The sequence below is a fragment of the Pan troglodytes genome, chromosome 1, assembly GCF_028858775.2.
Source record: "Pan troglodytes isolate AG18354 chromosome 1, NHGRI_mPanTro3-v2.0_pri, whole genome shotgun sequence".
Classification (NCBI taxonomy): Eukaryota; Metazoa; Chordata; class Mammalia; order Primates; family Hominidae; genus Pan; species Pan troglodytes.
In genome coordinates this window covers 190,279,701-190,295,656 of record NC_072398.2, presented here as the reverse complement: position 1 = coordinate 190,295,656, position 15,956 = coordinate 190,279,701, and the positions used below count along the sequence as shown (strand labels likewise).

The following is a 15,956-nucleotide window of genomic DNA, read 5'->3' as shown; positions in this document are numbered from 1 at the left end:
CCAGCCTGGCCAACATGGTGAAACCCTGTCTCTACTAAAAATACAAAAATTAGCCGGTCGTGGTGGTACACACCTGTAATCTCAGCTACTCAGGAGGCTGAGGAAGGAGAATCACTTGAACCTGGGAGGCGGAGGTTGCGGTGAGCTGAGATCGTGCCATTGCACTCCAGCCTGGGAAACAAGAGTGAAACTCCCATCTCAAAAAAAAAAAAAAAAAAATTAGCCAGGCATAGTGACACATGCCTGTAGTCCCAGCTACTTGGGAGGCTGAGGCAGGAAGATTGTTTGAGCCCAGGATGCAGAGGTTGCAGTGAGTGATGATGGTGGCACTGTACTCCAGCCTGGGTGACAGAGCAAGACCCTTTCAAAAAAAAAAAGTCATAGACAAGTAGGTCTTGGCCAGGAAAGCCATGTGCAGGCCCAGAGAAGTAGGATCAGAGACCAAGAGAAGGCAGAAGCCTGACTGTAGGTAGAGGGGGAAGGAGCAATCCTATCCAGTGATGAGGAGTGGTGAGAAGATAGAGAATAAATAGACCAGTGAGTCCTAGACCTCTATCCTTCCTCCTGCCTTTCAGTTCCAGTCTTTACAAGAAATTCCTTTGTACTTGAGCTAAATTGGGTGGGCTTCTGCAGCCCAATGAGCCTGACTCTACTGTGTTATCTTGGCAAGTCCCTGCCCCTCTCTGAGCCTCGGTCTGACTAGATTGTCTCTAAAGTCCTCTCCAGGTCAGTGTTCTTTCTGAACACTGTGTAGAGGGGATGGTTTTTAGGTTGTTGGCACCTGAGTTCAGTATTAGTTACAGAGTGCCCCTGACATCCTGGCTCCCAAAATAGTGTGGTGGCTGGTTAAAGAGCCTGTTAGAGGATCCAACACCCACCTGGCTTTGAACCTGAGACCCGCTGATACAATTCGACTCCTCCTTCGATTGTATCTTTTGTTGGATCACAAAGGAACTGAGGAACCAGGGCTGGTGTTTCTCCAGTGTCTTTTGGCTCCTGAATACCCTACCTACCCCCTTAATACTTTTCTGGACCCACTTCAGCATTTCAGAGGATTTCAGTGCCAAGTCTGCTCTAAAAAAAAGTGCCACTCCAGGAAGAATTTGAACAAAAAAAGTTTCCTTCTTTGGTATTAAGATTTCCTGCCTTCCAGCTGTTTGGCTCTGAGCCTGTGCCCTGCCTTCATCCTCCTAAGCTAACAACTATGTTGATAATAATACTCCCTTGCTTTTGTATGGTGTTTTGCACTTTTCAGAGCGTTTTAACACTTATCATCTTACTTGATGAAAAAAACTCAGGCAGGGTGGACAAGAAGGAGAGGCAGAGGATAATACCTGGATAATATCTATCACTTCTCCCATTCCCTCTACCCCCTTAGGACAATTTATTTTCAAATAATGTAAAATAAATTATTCCTATGCCTTTTTTAAAAACAGGTGGAATTTTTTTTTTTTTTTTTTTTTTTTTTTTTTTTTTTTGAGATAGAGTCTCTCTCTGTCACCCAGGCTGGAGTGCAGTGGTGCAATCTCAGCTCACTGCAACCTCCGCCTCCCAGGTTCAAGTGATTTTCCTGCCTCAACAACCTGAATAGCTGGGATCACAGGTGTGCACCACCATGCCCAGCTAATTTTTTAAAAATTATTTTTAGTAGAAATGGGGTTTCACCATGTTGGCCAGGCTGGTCTCGAACTCCTGACCTCAGGTGATCTGCCCGCCTCAGCCTCCCAGAGTGCTGGGATTACAGGTGTGAGCCACCGTGCCGGCCTAATATAAGGTGGAAATATTGAGATTGAACTTGATTAAGTGACTTGCCCAAGGTCACAAAGCAGGTTGATGGCTCAGTAGGATCTATAAGGCTTACAATCAAGGATCACACTTGGCCAGGTGCGGTGGCTCATGCCTGTAATCCCAGCACTTTGGGAGGCCAAGGCAGGCGGATCCCGAGGTCAGGAGATCGAGACCATCCTGGCTAACACGGTGAAACCCCGTCTTCACTAAAAATACAAAAAATTAGCCAGGCATGGTGGCGGGCGCCCGTAGTCCCAGCTACTTGGGAGGCTGAGGCAGGAGAATGGCGTGAACCCAGGAGGCGGAGCTTGCAGTGAGCTGAGATCACACCACTGCACTCCAGCCTGGGTGACAGAGCGAGATTACATCTCAAAAAATAATAAATAAATAATTAATTAAAAAAAAATGGATCACACTTAATGTTTATAGTCATTTTCTCAAGACCTGCCTAACCCTATTTTGCACACTGCTAGCCAAGGCAAGGGACCTTGAAGAAAAGTCGTGTTCTTGACATGTATGCCCCTTTGGTGCCTGCAGGGATCATTCATAATCCTAACCTGTACCCTCTACAGAGACTTAGCTGTCCCACAGTGGCTTGCGAAGCACCAGGAGGTCACAGAAGTAAGCTAGGTTGGATGTAACGCTTTCAATACTGTTCCTTGGGTAATGGCAAGAATAAATTCTGTTGGAAAACACTGTTTTCTTGTTTTTCTTATGGAACACTTGGCAGAAGACAGAAAAGGTTGAGAACCATCAGTCTATCCCTCCCTCAGTATCTCTAAAAAAAAGGAAGCAGGGCCAGGTGCGGTGGCTTATGCCTGTAATCCCAGCATTTTGGGAGGCCAAGGCGGGTGGATCACTTGAGGTCAGGAGTTCAAGACTGGCCTGGCCCACATGGTGAAACCCCGTCTCTACTAAAAATACAAAAATTAGCTTGGTGTAGTGGCGCACGCCTGTAATCCCAGCTACCTGGGAGGCTGAGGCAGGAAAATCGCTTGAACCTGGTAGGTGGAGGTTGCGGTGAGCTGAGATTGCACCACTGTGCTCCATTCTGGGTGACAGAGTGAGACTCCATCTCAAACAAACAAACAAAAAAAGGAAGCAGAGGTAATAGTCTCTTTCTCTCCTCCCTCCCTAAACTCTACTCTGCAGCAAGGACATCCTTCCCTGGCCCCTCTGTTTTGGGCCTCCTTGCCAACTGTGCTCATCGCTGCATTCCCACCTGGTCATTCCAGAGCCCATCCCTCTCAGCTACAACATGGAGTCAAGTTATCTTGGGAGGCAAGCAGTAAGCTCTCCATAACACAGTTCTAATAGCTGGGGACAGGTGAGGAAGCAGAAGGGAGTAGCAGCTTTCCCTGTGCTTGCTCCAGAGTCGGCGCTCACCCCTTGCCCAGTGCCTCAGCTGAAAGCTTAGTGGGCAGCTCTTATGGTACCACCCAGCACAACAACTGTAGATGCACAGCTGGGAAGTTAGTAATTGCAGTTAGCTCATCTGATGGCCAGAGCAACGCTGTGTCAGTCTGGGTGAAGACAAGAAAACAAGTGATTGGAATTTCAAACAGAGGGAATTGGTGTCAGAGAACTGGTTAGAAATCTGTTAGAAAGCCTGAAGGAGCAAAGCTGGTAAAGCTGGGTAGACTAGAGATTAATAGATGCAAGAAGTTCTAATACTCCAAGACCTAGAGAATCAAAAGGGAAAGTGTCGCTAGACCCCAAAGTGCACTTGTTGCTAACACTACTGAAGCACTGCTTTTGCAATTATGCTAACAGAACTGCCAGAGGTCACTGGGGCCTGCAGCTACCCAACTGCTGCCCCTCCATACCACCAACACTGCTGGAGCCTGGCAAGGAACCCACTACCACCACTGCTGGAAAGGCTGAAGGTCTCCAAGCCCATAACTACCAGCTGCTGCCAGAGCCTCCAGCAGAAGCAGAGAGAACAATGGCTTCACCTCTCCTCCCACCATCCCCTCCCCAGGCACACAATTTCCCACCTGTACTTCCCATTGACCAAATATGAGAGGAAGCCAGCTGGCAAGAAGTGTCTGGGGAATGTAGTTTTCAGGGTCCAGAGTGGGAAAGATAGAGTGGAGCTCAAAGCAAATAGGCAAATGACTAGTGCAAATACTATTGAACCTTTCAGCTAATGTGGGTACCTTAAAGGCCATATGTATTGGACATTAGTTGAAACATTCAATAGTATTTGCACTCGTCATCTGCTTTATTTCTCCATTTTTCCCTTTCTATTTAACAATAGGCCCTGATTTCCTTTCCAGGATTCATGTATTTTCAGGAAGGTAACTTCCTTGGGTAGAGCAGGGCTGAGCCAAATCAGGGGACTCAATCCACTGGCCAGAATGATGGGTCAGAGTGGTCATGTGAACTCAGCCAGTCCAATCAGAATGAATCTCAGGATTTTTGCTGGGAAGGCGGGCACATGGACTCCCTCTTACTTACTAATCACAATTAAGAAAACATGCAGGCCCTGGGAGCTGTTGACAATCCTATTGGGACAATAAGGGTAATGAAAACCAAGAAGAAAGAGTAGCCTGGATGACTAGAATTTTTTTTTTTTTTTTTTTTTGGCACATATGTAACTTACATGCTGTAGCCACTGCTTAGAGCTCCAGCACAGATGATTAGGCTCATACTCCTCTGGGTATCTATTATCTATCAGAAAGCAAAACTGGAGCCAGGAGCAGTGGCTCAGGCCTGTAATCCCTGCACTTTGGAAGGCTGAGGGTGGAGGATCACTTGAGCCCAGGAGTTTTGAGACTCGCCTGGGCAACATAGTGAGACCCTGTCTCATAAAACAAACAAAAACAAAACAAAACAAAAAACCAACAACAAAAACAAAAAACAAACAAGAACAACAACAAGAAAGCAAAACCAAGCGAGACCAATTTACAAGCATCATGGAAAACTCTGGAAGAGAAAGTTCTTTCCCATTGTCACATCCTAGATAGTGGCTTTTAAATATTTTTTACTGTACTCTCAAGAGTAAATAGTTTTTTTTTTTTTTTTTTTTTTTTAAGACAGAGTCTCACTCTGTCGCCCAGGCTGGAGTGTGGTGGTGCAATCTTGGCTCACTGCAACCTCCGCCTCCTGGGTTCAAGTGATTCTTGTACCTCAGCCTCCCAAGTAGCTAGAATTACAGGTGTCTGCCACCATACCCGGCTAATTTTTGTATTTTGAGTAGACATGGAGTTTCTCCATGTTGGCCAGGATGGTCTTGAACTCCTGGCCTCAAGTGATCTGCCCGCCTCGGCCTCCTAAAGTGTTGGGATTACAGGCATGAGCCACCATGCCCAGCAGATAAACAGATTTTACACTGTAGCCAGTACACATGTCTATGTGTATATGATTGAAACAAAAAAAGTTTCATAGTAATTTTCACAGTACCCTTGCTATGTGCAATTAATTCAAATTTTCAATTCCATTCCATTTTATTTTATTTTATTTATTTATTTTTTTTTTTGAGACAGAGTCTCGCTTTGTCACCCAGGCTGGAGTGCAGTGGCTCGACCTCGGCTCACTGCAAGCTCCGCCTCCCGGGTTCACGCCATTCTCCTGCCTCAGCCTCTCCGAGTAGCTGGGACTACAGGCGCCCGCCACCACGCCCGGCTAATTTTTTGTATTTTTTAGTAGAGACGGGGTTTCACCGTGGTCTCGAACTCCTGACCTTGTGATCCGCCCGCCTCGGCCTCCCAAAGTGCTGGGATTACAAGCGTGAGCCACCGCGCCCGGCTCCATTCCATTTTAAAAATAAAAGCTAGTTACAAACTTCTAAATAATTTCATGATCTATTAATGATTTATGACCTGCAATCATATTTGAAACACATTGTCCGTATTATACCATGCCATTATCAATTGCTGTAAAACATAACTCTTGATTGTAAGCATCCAAACCTTTACTAACTTTTCTGCTTCTTTACCCATATTCTGTCTTCCTTTACTCTGAGGGAAAGCCACAGTGTGCCAGCTCCTATCAGAGGCTAACCTCTCCCCTGACCTGTGCTCAGGGTCCCAAGAACTTAACCTCTGCAGATACTCTCTCGTTTGCATTGTCTATTTCCTTCTGTCTACTGGAATATTTCATTTACTCACTTGCTCTAGAGTCTGTATCTTAAAACCAAAAACAAACCAACAAATAAAAACTTCCTCCTTTGGCCCTATTTCAACTCCTGCTTCCTTGAGTCAAACCAGAGTAGATATGGCTGAATGGGACAGGAAGCTGAACAGGGGTGTAGAGGTGAGCTCAGTAGAAGGGATGAGAAGCTTGGCAAGAAGGCAAGTAGTGAGTGTGGAAGGAAGAAGAGAAGGCATCGAGACTGATGTGATTGAATAGAAATCAGAAGTGGATTTTGACCCCAGAACTGCTTTCCTTAAGCCCCTCTCTTGAGCCTCCTTCTGCTCCCTGGCTCCCAAACCTCTGTTGGAGCCTGGACTCTGGAGTTGCGTTAAGCTTAGGTTCAACACCAGTCCTACCATTTCTGAGCTGGGCGACTTTGGAGAAATTACACGTCTTCTTTAAATTTTCTCATCTGAAAAAAAAAATTATCATCTGTAAAATTAATCTAATAAAACCTGTCTCATTGAGTTGGTTTAAGGATTAAATGAGATCAACACATTTTAGCTCTTATTATTATCAAGGCCTTCCCCAGGCCATATACAAAACCTTACTCCCTATTTAATAATAATTATCATAGAGATCACTTGTTGAAGAATTCCTCTGTGCCAGGCAAGGACCTGACAAACAGAGTTTCCAGGTCAAAAAAGATTCCCTGGTAGCTTCTCAATACAGGGTTTTCTCCCTCTAATAACTTTTTATTTTATTTTATTATTTATTTGAGACTGAGTTTTGCTCGTCACTCCGACTGGAGTGCGGTGGTGCCATCTTGGCTCACTGCACCCTCCACCTTCCAGGTTCAAGTGATTTTCCTGCCTCCCCCTCCCAAGTAGCTGGAATTACAGGTGCCCACCACCCCACCCAGCTAATTTTTGTATTTTTAGTTGAGATGGAGTTTCACCATGTTGGCCATGCTGGCCTTGAACTCCTGACCTCAGGTGATCTGCCTGCCTCGGCCTCCTGAAGTACTGGGATTACAGGCATGAGCCACCATGCCTAGCCTCCCTCTAATAACTTAATGAACATTATATTATGGAATGTCTACCATGCACTAGAGAGTGGACTGGCTTACTTGCATTCATTCATTCATTCATTCAATGTTGTTGTTTAGGTACCTATTGTTAATTAAGTACCTATTATGGTACCAGGCACTTACCAGGGGCTGATAGTACCATCATACACTTAGCCCTGAACCTTAAAGGACTTACAGTCTAGCCACAGTGTAAGTGCTATGTAATGAGGGTATGTATTTGAGGTGTTCTTTCCTTGTGGCTTCCTTGGACTAGGCAACCCCACCTTTGGCTTCACACCCCGTGACTGACCATGGTTCTGATTCTAATTTTTTTTTTGGCTTGGAACCCCATCTTCAGGACACACTTTTGAGTTCTCGCTCCCCATGTGACCAAGAGGATTAAGAGACGAGGTAACTTTTGCATTCCCATTCTCTCCCTGCCTGGGGTCCCCCTCCAGAGGAAAGGAATTTAGCAGATGTACAAAAGGTAGATGGATAGCTGGTTTGGATTTTAAACAATCACACTTTTAATACTTCTCTGTCTTAATTCACTCATAGTCCCCTAATTGCCAAATCCAACTGATTCTTTGACCCTTTGCAGATCTTTTTTTTTTTTTTTTTTTTTTTGAGATGGAATCTTGCTCTGTCAACCAGGCTGGAGTGCAGTGGTGTGATCTCGGCTCACGGCAACCTCTGCCTCCCGGGTTCAAGCAATTCTCCTGCCTCAGCCTCCCGAGTAGCTGGGCCTACAAGCACCTACCATCACACCCAGCTAATTTTTGTATTTTTAGTAGAGATAGGGTTTCACCATGTTGGCCAGGCTGGTCTTGAACTCCTGACCTCATGATCTGCCTGCCTTGGCCTCCCAAAGGCATGAGTCCCTGTGCCTGGCTGAACTTTTGCAGATCTTTTGTCTCTTTGTGGTATTATATACAACTTTCTTTGCATCTTTCACCTCTCTAGCTCAGAGAGGTTAAATAAATGGAATGGGGACTCGAACTCAGGCTAACTTCAAAGCACATGCTGCAGACAATATTCCATGCTGCTTCCCAAAGTAGACCAATAGTCTAGACCTATGCTGTCTAATATGCAGTCATTCGCTACATGCTATGGTTTGAATGTCCCTCCAAAACTCAAGTTGAAATTTAATTGCTATTTTAACAACGTTGAGAGGTGGAACACTTAAGAGGTGATGAGGTCACAAGGGCTCTGCCCTCATAAATGGATTAATGCATGGGAATGGGTTAGTTATGGAGGGAGTGGACTCCAGATAAAAGGATACGTTCGGCCCCCCTCCCTCTCTCACATGCACACTTCCTCACCATGTGATATCTTTTGCCACGTTATGGTGTGGCAAGAAGGCCCTCACCAGATGTCGAGCAAATGCTGGTGCCATGCTCTTGGGCTTTCCAGCCTCCAGAACCACAACCCAAATAAATTTCCTTTGTTTATAAATTACCCAGTCTTTGGTATTTTGTTATAGCAGCAGAAAACTAACTAAGATACTACCTGTAGCTATTTCAATGTAAACAAAATGAAAAATTCAATTTCTTGGTTGCACTAACCATCTTTCAAATGCTCAACAGCCACACGTGGCTAGTGGCTACTATATTGAACAGCACAGATATAAAGCATTTCTACCACTGCAGAAAGCTCTGTTGGATAGTGTTGGTTAGATAAAGGTTCTGTCCTCTGACCTCTTTACTCTCTTTTCCTTTATTTATTCTCAGGAAGTGGACAGACATTGTTCAGTCTGCCTAATCCTTTACTCCTACTTTTCTGAGAAGTGTTACTCTATCCTCTACCCTCCAGCATACCTTCATTCATAGAGTTACAGTGGATACAACCATGTTTATGCATGACCCTGTCCCCCTTTCCATAATGTTACTTGATTCAGTGGTGGACATTTGGCCAAAGCTAGCTCTAACAAGAGCTCTTCCTCCCAGAAATTTGAAATTGAGCCTAAGAATCTAGTCACCTGGATGATTTTTTGAATGGAGGCAACTTGGGACTAATTGGTTACCATGTTTTATATGACATGGATTGGGAAAACTGGTCTTCAGACTGATAAAGCAATGACAAAATGGTTACACATATTGGGGAAAGTTGGATCTAGGTGTTCAAAGGATGTCAGGACTCTGTCTCCCTCTGTCTGAATTCTGCCTTCCTCTGTGATGTCTTCATTCTTAGAAAGGCTCTTTCCATGAAGCAAGAATAATGGCTGCCCTCAGTTCCTCATAGCTCAAGATCTCCAGAAGAAAAATCCTGTCTTTCTTATATATTTCAAATATTTAGAAGGGCTTTTCTTAGCTTAGTTTGGGTGATGTGCCCATCTCTTCAAAAACTGTGATCTGTTTTAGCAAGGTTTCCTAGAAAACAAAGCCGGAAGAAGGGATTAAGTGCTAAAGCTTTATATGAGGGGCACAGCCATGGAGTAGTGAGAATTAAGGATAAGAGAAAGTGGGAAAAGATGAGAAGCAAGGGAAGGAAATGTTTGCTGGCTACTTCACAACGAGCTGTAGCTAGTCTCTTGACAGGCGCACCCACTTGGCCATGGAGAATGTCTCTCTAGACAGGTTGTATGGAGAAATTTTATCTTGAAACAGCTCATTAGAGGAAGGAAGAGTGGATTGTTATAGCCCGCTCCTTCCTGTCTCCCATTGATCAGTTTGCTCTGTGGGTAGCTAAATCCTCTGTAGTAGGTTGCTTCACTGGCTCCTTCAGCAGCTGCTCAGGAAGCCAAATCCCACGCTCTGTGAGGTGGTGTTTCATCAGGGTCTGGAAGTTGCAGGAGAAGCCATAGACTCCATGTTTGTAACTTGATGGCCTCAAGCAACAGAACTGTGAGACCTCGCTTAGATTTGGTCAGCTATGTCTGTTGTTGAGGTGGACCAAGTGGCTAATTGTCTGGGAGCCAAATTACCCTGAGAGGCTATGAGGAGGCACTGGGCCAAGATGTGGGAGATCGCTGATTTGTCAGACTGGGTCATGTTCCTACTCCTGTGGCTAATGGGGTACAGAAGATGTGCTATGGTAGGATGCATCCTGTCCTCTTTCCCTTCACGTTAGTTCAGAGTCTCAGGAAATCAAACGCCAAGACAGAATAAAATGCAATAAATTTATTGTGAAAAACACCTGTGAGAGGAAATGGAAGGGGAAGACTGAGAGAGCCATCGCACAGTGACGCAGGCCTGACCCTGAGTGAAGGACAGAGGGAAGGTGTTCAAGGTGGAAGTGTCTCAGACTGCAATGAAGTTCTAAGGAAAGTTTGGCAAGGCCATTGAGGAGTCCTTGAGTCAAAGTCACCCATCGGAAGAGTATCACTTATCCCAGGAACAGTCCTGTCCTAAAATCCCCGTTGGGCTCAGTTATTGGCTATGAGCAGCGTATGGGAAGTAAGACCTCGGAGTAAAGGGCAATGGATTTCAAAGCTCAGGATGGATTTCAGAACTCAGCAGCTGGACTGCTGGTAAATTACAATTTCCCCAGTCAGAGATCTGAGAAGCACATTCTCATGGCCACACACCCTCCCAGCCTAGCCAATACGTAGATGAAGAAGGATAAATTCTACAACCTTTAAAGAAAAAAACAAAAAGTAGGCTGGACGCAGTGGTTTATGCCTATAATCTCAGCACTATGGGAGGCTGAGGCAGGGGGGCAGATCACCTGAGGTCAGGAGTTCAAGACCAGCTTGGCCAACATGGTGAAACCCCGTCTTTACTAAAAATACAAAAAATTACCTGGGTGTGGTGGTGGGCACCTGTAATCCCAGCTACTTGGGAGGCTAAGGCAGGAGAATAGCTCGAACCTGGGAGGCAGAGGTCGCAGTGAGCTGAGATCACACCACTACACTCCAGCCTGGGTGACAAGAGCGAAACTCTGTCTCAAAAGAAAAAAAGTAGAGTGCCATTACCAGTTGAAAGGGCAAGGGGTATTCAGCAGGCAAGACAAAAAATGTCCACCCCACAGCTTACAATGTGCCACTTGTAATTCGAACTCTATATATCCAAACCTGAACTCATGACTTCTCCATACCCTGACTCTTCATCTGAAGACTACCATCCTCCCAGGTGTGACACATGGGAGTCATATTAAACACCTTAATTTGGCCGGGCACAGTGGCTCACGCCTGTAATCCCAGCACTTTGGGAGGCCGAGGTGGGTGGATCATGAGGTCAGGAGATCGAGACCTTCCTGGCTAACACGGTGAAACCCACCCTGTTTCTACTAAAAAAATACAAAAAAATTAGCCGAGCATGGTCGCTGGCGCCTGTAGTCCCACATACTCGGGAGGCTGCGGCAGGAGAATGGCGTGAACCCGGGAGGTGGAGTTTGCAGTGAGCTGAGATTGCGCCACTGCACTCCAGCCTGGGCGACAGAATGAGACTCCGTCTCAAAAACAAAAACAAAAAAAAACCCTTAATTTTCTTGTTCCCTAACCCCTCAATCGCCAGTCAATGGTCAAGTCCTTACAATCTTTCCTTGGCAATATCACCTCAGCATTTGTATCCTCTTCCCTCCATTCTCATTGCTGATGATGTGTTCAGGCCCTCGCCTTCATTATATCTTGCCTTAACTATTGTGGAAGTCTCCACATGGTCATTCTGCCACTCTACTCCATCTTACTCTCTTTTCCAGATTGCTTTTAATCATAGTTTTGATCATGTCACTATCTTTTGTGAAACCTTCTACCATTGGGAATGTAAAATGGTATGATGCTATGGAAAACAGTATGGTGGCTCCTCAAAAAAAAAAAAAAATTAAACATAAGAATTGCCATATAATCCAGCAATTTCACTTCTGGGTATATACCCCCAATAATTGAAAGCAGGGACTCCAACAGATATTTGTATACTAATGTCCACAGAAGCATCATTCACAGTGGCCAAAAGGTGAAAGTAGAATGGTGGTTACCAGAGGCTGGGGAAAAGAGAATAGGGCGTAAGCGTTTAACGTATACAGAGTTTCAGTATGGGATAATGACAAATTCTGCTGATGGATGCACAACGTGAACAGGCTTAATGTCACTGAAATGTATACTTAAAGATGGTTAAATTTAGGCCAGGGGCGGTGGCTCACGTCTGTAATCCCAGCACTTTGGGAGGCCAAGGCAGGTGGATCACCTGAGGTCAGGAGTTCCAGACCAGCCTGATCAACAAAATGAAACCCCGTCTCTACTAAAAACACAAAAATTAGCCGGGCCTGGTGGCACGCGCCTGTAATCCCAGCTACTCGGTAGGCTGAGAAAGGAGAATCGCTTGAACCCGAGAGGCGGAGGTCGCAGTGAACCGAGATTGCACCATTGCACTGCAGCCCTGGCAACAAGAGCAAAACTCCATCTCCTAAAAAAAAAAAAAAAAAAAAAAATGGTTAAACCTGTTTAAAAGCAAAACAAAAAACTTCTACCACTCACTTCCCGTATCAGAAAATAAAGCCCAAGAGCCTTAATTTAACCATAATAATGTATCTTTCCATGATTCTTCTTCCATTCCCTCTTACTCTGTGTTTCCTCAACTGATCCCTCGCTTCTTCTATTTGCTTTAGTGGCTGCCTACATGTCTTCCCTAATTTTACTCATTTTTCAAGACCCAGTTCAAATGTCACATCCTTGCAAATCTTTCCTGAACTCCTCCCACTATTTCATACTAAGTGGAAGTAAGCTTTCCCTTTTTGAACTCCAGCAGCACATGAACTATATCTTTTAGTGCCGCTTTTCTATTTTTTGAGACAGAGTCTCACTCTGTCACCTAGGCTAGAGTGCAATGGTGCGATCTCGGCTCATTGCAACCTCTGCCTCCCAGGTTCAAGTGATTCTCCTGCCTCAGCCTCCTGAGTAGCTGGGATTACAGGTGCGTGCCACCATGCCCGGCTAATTTTTGTATTTTTAGTAGAGACGGGGTTTTACCATGTTGATCAGGCTGGTCTCAAACTCCTGACCTCATGATCTGCCCCCATCAGCCTCCCAAAGTGCTGGAATTACAGGTGTGAGCCACCACGCCTGGCCAGCGCTGCTTTTCTTTTAGGCCAAAGGTACACAATGAGATAGAGAGGTGTGGCTTAAGGAAGTCCAGCTGGCTGTCTAGACAGGTTCTGTTATACAGTGCTATAACCTTAAGGAATTTACCATGATACAAGAACTGATGTTTAACCTTGCAAACTCAGAAACCTAATTTTAATAGTAAGCAGAAAGTTGAACCATTTCCTGGGGGTAGGGGGTGTCTTGTATTTGCCAAGCTCACAGAAACTTTTATATAAAGAGGAATCTAACTGATTAGTTACAATGAAAAATACAATGATCAAAAGAATTAGAATCCTCTAGGTGGCAGATCACTTAATTCTGTCCCTATCGCCAAGACACTTGCTGGGTGAACATAGAGGAAAGCATGTTGATCTTAAGAAGCATTTCTTAGCTGAGGCAGTCTGAGATATTCCCATCCACTACAGAGATGACACGGGCAAGGAAATCCTAATGCTCAGTGTGGCTTAATTGAGATGAGGCTTAGAGGGGCAATGGTAGTGCTAACCTTTGTGACTGCCTTGTTTTGGGCTGCCATGGCTGAGCAAGCCCTTTTGTTCACAGAATCTCTCTCCAAACAGGGTACAGAATGGCTGACAAGATTGATTAGGTTCCATTTATTAAATTACAATATCTACCTTCTTCAGGTTCCTCCCATATGCCCTTTATCAGAGTTTGTTTTGTTTTGTTTGGTCATGTTTGTAAAAAAGGTCTTGGCTTACCCCCATGGATAGCTAATTTCATGGTTGTATTAGTCTGCTTAGCTAGCATGTTATGCTGCAGTAACAACGAAAACAATCTCAGTGGCTTACAACAAAGGTTTATTTATTGTTCACACAACATTACAGGTTATGTGTGTCAGCTGTGGCTCTGCACATCTTCATTCTGGGACCAAAGCTGAAGAGGGAGCTCTATTTAGGACATGCTGCTCTTGTGTCAGAGGAAAGATAATATGGCAAAATTGTAAGATAGCTCATAAATTTCTGCTCAGAAGTGGTTCATGCCATTTCTTTCTTTCTTTTTTTGAGACAGAGTCTCACTCTGTCGCCCAGGCTGGAGTGCAGTGGCGTGATATTCGCTCACTGCAACCTCCAACTCCCTGGTTAAAGCAATTCTCCTGCCTCAGCCTCCCGAGTAGCTGGGATTGCAGGTGCCTGCCACCACACCCGGCTAATTTTTTTATTTTTAGTAGAGACAGGGCTTCACCATCTTGGCCAGGCTGGTCTTGAACTCCTGACCTCGTGATCCACCCACCTCGGCCTCCCAAAGTGCTGGGATTACAGGTGTGAGCCACCGTGCCCGGCCGGTTCATGCCATTTCTACTCATATTTCATTGGTCAAAACAAGGCCAAGCTTGACGACATTAGGGTGAGAAGTCTTTCACCCTAATCTCCTAGGGACAGGCCAGATAGCAACGGCTTTAGAAAGGGAAGGGCAGAGGCTATTGATAATAAAGACTATAGCAAGGACTAATATTAGGCTTATATGTATCAATTGACTGTTATCAGTTATAACATTGACTATTAAAATACTGAAATACTCTAGTACTACCTGGTAAATAGCTGCTGTCCCAAACCTCCTGACCACTCCCTTCCCCTGGGATCCCCTGGGACCTCCTATTCACAAACCAGCAACTGACGGGTTAACACCTAGCACAGAGGGATACATCCAGGATCCTAGCTGCATTTCTAATTCTGCTTCATCTATGCTTGAGCACTACTTGTTGTTAAATATACTTAATATCACTCTTAGCTAATTTCCTCTATGTAGATTTTTATTTATTTCTGAGGGCAACCCAACTTCCAGGCTCTTGGAAGGAAATGGACTGCAGCCCCTAAGTGTGATCAATACTTAATTATAACAATAATCACTAATAATAACTTGTGCTGCTTCATTGTAACTAAATGTACACTTTTACATTTTTTGGCAAGCATAGTATATGCAATAAGTACTCAATAAACATCTGTAGAGAGACTTATCTAGCTTTTTTCCATTAGCTACATCTGTCTCTACAATCTCAACATACTATTCTCTTGAATCTCCCTGTTTTTAATTTTATGCCATTTCTCATGTCTGAAAATGTCATTATAAGTAACTTTTTTTTTTTTCTGAGACAGGGCCTCGCACTGTCGCCCATGCTAGAGTGCAGCGAGACACTCGTAGCTCTTACCAGTAACTTCTTTATAACACTTTTGCAATTTACGAAGCACTCTCACATTATTTCATTCACTCTCCCCAACATTACCAAAAGTTAGGAATTAGATCTTTTTACAGATGAAGGAATTGAGACTCCCTGAAGTCAAGTGTCTTATAGTTAGGTTTTGTTCATTCATTCATCAAATAGAGTGCCTGATGTGAGATTTATTGAAACTAGATTTGAAAACAATTTTCCTGAATTCAAGTCGAGGGTTTACTCCACTATTCTCAATTACTTTATCACCAGGGTTATAAACCCAAAGGAAGTGAGTAACAACAGTGTGATTTTATTGAGGACCCATGCAACACTAGTCTCAGAAAGGCTCCAATGTCATTTGTAAAATTCAAGGTTACCATCAGCAGAGGCAGTCATTCCTCTCTGCGCTTGTTACCTAATGCACTAACTCTCACTGTAGGTAATTCCATTCAAGACACATTTGATGACTATATCTACAGGTTTTGAAGTTATTCGGATGGGGTTTTGACACTTACTAGCTGTGGGGCCTTAGGTCAAGTTACTTAACCTTTTTGAGCTTCAGTTTTATTATTTGTAAAATGGATACAATCCTGATGCCTTTGGACCAAGTGGTCACGGAAATGAAAGAGATAAGTATGAAAAAATCCATGCTCATAGTAGCTGTGGTTTCCAACTGCGTGATAAAACTTTAAAATCTGCATTCAAATAAGAACAACTATGTCGACGTAAGGTTACAAGCTAACTATTCTTGGTAAGTACTGTTCTTTATTCTAGAGGACATCACTTTACAGTTTGGTGCTAAATGCTCTTTTATGAATTTAAGGTGCCAGTAG

At 44.3% G+C, this 15,956-nt stretch overlaps 1 protein-coding gene across 3 annotated transcripts in view; it reads right to left on the bottom strand.

Annotated features, from left to right (window-relative positions):
- Positions 1 to 15,956, bottom strand: part of RIMS3 (regulating synaptic membrane exocytosis 3) — a 71,857-nt gene that overhangs the window by 55,068 nt on the left and 833 nt on the right. For 2 of the 3 annotated variants that reach the window (XM_054681948.2, XM_054681942.2), the window contains exon 2: positions 6,282 to 6,337. The exons of the other annotated variant lie outside the window; for it this stretch is intronic. The gene's annotated coding sequence lies outside the window, so the exon portion shown is untranslated. The remainder of the gene's footprint in view (positions 1 to 6,281; positions 6,338 to 15,956) is intronic. 3 annotated transcript variants of the gene reach the window in all.